The sequence below is a fragment of the Arachis ipaensis genome, chromosome B7 (assembly GCF_059453495.1).
Source record: "Arachis ipaensis isolate K30076 ecotype BB chromosome B7, ASM5945349v1, whole genome shotgun sequence".
Lineage (NCBI taxonomy): Eukaryota > Viridiplantae > Streptophyta > Magnoliopsida > Fabales > Fabaceae > Arachis > Arachis ipaensis.
The window spans coordinates 54,290,001-54,292,500 of NC_142442.1; positions in this window are offsets into that span (position 1 = coordinate 54,290,001).

The window sequence follows — 2,500 nt, forward strand, 5'->3', positions numbered from 1 at the left end:
CGGTGTAAATTCACCAAATTTGGAGGATGGAAAGATCTTATTTTTCTAGAGGTTGTTGCAAAAAACGGCGTCAAAATTCGAACTCTAGAGCACTTTCCTTTAGTATGTCTCCTCACGGAAAAGGACGTCTACCCGTGGCACTTTGGTAATGGCTCGGCAGCCTATTATAGGGGGGAGGGGTGTCGTGATGCTGAAACTCGAGTTGCCCAAAGGCTTGCTGGGCGCAATGCCAGCAAGATGCACGTTGCCTTGCCATCCCCTAGGCACACTAGCAAGCACGTTGTGGTTGTGGTGTGCCGCCGGGCTCCCCCGCCCCCCACGGAGGCACCCGCCGTTGCAACGATGGCTCGGAGCGTTGCAACGGAGGAGCCAAATTTTCATATCTCAGAATTGGCTCGTGCATTTTTCGTGAAATTTTGAGGGAACCTTGGTAATATTATGTGAAGGCTGCACAAAAAAATCCAGGTCAAAAATCGCATGTTTGCTCCGTTTTTCATTTTTTTTGAATTTCCGGCATTCCGGGCGGTAAAAAAATCGTCAAAAAAAATCGGCACGGTGTAAATTCACCAAATTTGGAGGATGGAAAGATCTTATTTTTCTAGAGGTTGTTGCAAAAAACGGCGTCAAAATTCGACCTCTAGAGCACTTTCCTTTAGTATGTCTCCTCACGGAAAAGGACGTCTACCCGTGGCACTTTGGTAATGGCTCGGCAGCCTATTATAGGGGGGAGGGGTGTCGTGATGCTGAAACTCGAGTTGCCCAAAGGCTTGCTGGGCGCAATGCCAGCAAGATGCACGTTGCCTTGCCATCCCCTAGGCACACTAGCAAGCACGTTGTGGTTGTGGTGTGCCGCCGGGCTCCCCCGCCCCCCACGGAGGCACCCGCCGTTGCAACGATGGCTCGGAGCGTTGCAACGGAGGAGCCAAATTTTCATATCTCAGAATTGGCTCGTGCATTTTTCGTGAAATTTTGAGGGAACCTTGGTAATATTATGTGAAGGCTGCACAAAAAAATCCAGGTCAAAAATCGCACGTTTGCTCCGTTTTTCATTTTTTTTGAATTTCCGGCTTTCCGGGCGGTAAAAAAATCGGCAAAAAAAATCGGCACGGTGTAAATTCACCAAATTTGGGGGATGGAAAGATCTTATTTTTCTAGAGGTTGTTGCAAAAAACGGCGTCAAAATTCGACCTCTAGAGCACTTTCCTTGAGTATGTCTCCTCACGGAAAAGGACGTCTACCCGTGGCACCTTGGTAATGGCTCGGCAGCCTATTATAGGGGGGAGGGGTGTCGTGATGCTGAAACTCGAGTTGCCCAAAGGCTTGCTGGGCGCAATGCCAGCAAGATGCACGTTGCCTTGCCATCCCCTAGGCACACTAGCAAGCACGTTGTGGTTGTGGTGTGCCGCCGGGCTCCCCCGCCCCCCACGGAGGCACCCGCCGTTGCAACGATGGCTCGGAGCGTTGCAACGGAGGAGCCAAATTTTCATATCTCAGAATTGGCTCGTGCATTTTTCGTGAAATTTTGAGGGAACCTTGGTAATATTATGTGAAGGCTGCACAAAAAAATCCAGGTCAAAAATCGCAGGTTTTCTCCGTTTTTCATTTTTTTTGAATTTCCGGCATTCCGGGCGGTAAAAAAATCGTCAAAAAAAATCGGCACGGTGTAAATTCACCAAATTTGGAGGATGGAAAGTTCTTATTTTTCTAGAGGTTGTTGCAAAAAACGGCGTCAAAATTCGACCTCTAGAGCACTTTCCTTTAGTATGTCTCCTCACGGAAAAGGACGTCTACCCGTGGCACTTTGGTAATGGCTCGGCAGCCTATTATAGGGGGGAGGGGAGTCGTGATGCTGAAACTCGAGTTGCCCAAAGGCTTGCTGGGCGCAATGCCAGCCAGATGCACGTTGCCTTGCCATCCCCTAGGCACACTAGCAAGCACGTTGTGGTTGTGGTGTGCCGCCGGGCTCCCCCGCCCCCCACGGAGGCACCCGCCGTTGCAACGATGGCTCGGAGCGTGGCAACGGAGGAGCCAAATTTTCATATCTCAGAATTGGCTCGTGCATTTTTCGTGAAATTTTGAGGGAACCTTGGTAATATTATGTGAAGGCTGCACAAAAAAATCCAGGTCAAAAATCGCAGGTTTGCTCCGTTTTTCATTTTTTTTGAATTTCCGGCATTCCGGGCGGTAAAAAAATCGTCAAAAAAAATCGGCACGGTGTAAATTCACCAAATTTGGAGGATGGAAAGATCTTATTTTTCTAGAGGTTGTTGCAAAAAACGGCGTCAAAATTCGACCTCTAGAGCACTTTCCTTTAGTATGTCTCCTCACGGAAAAGGACGTCTACCCGTGGCACTTTGGTAATGGCTCGGCAGCCTATTATAGGGGGGAGGGGTGTCGTGCTGCTGAAACTCGAGTTGCCCAAAGGCTTGCTGGGCGCAATGCCAGCAAGATGCACGTTGCCTTGCCATCCCCTAGGCACACTAGCAAGCACGTTGTGGTT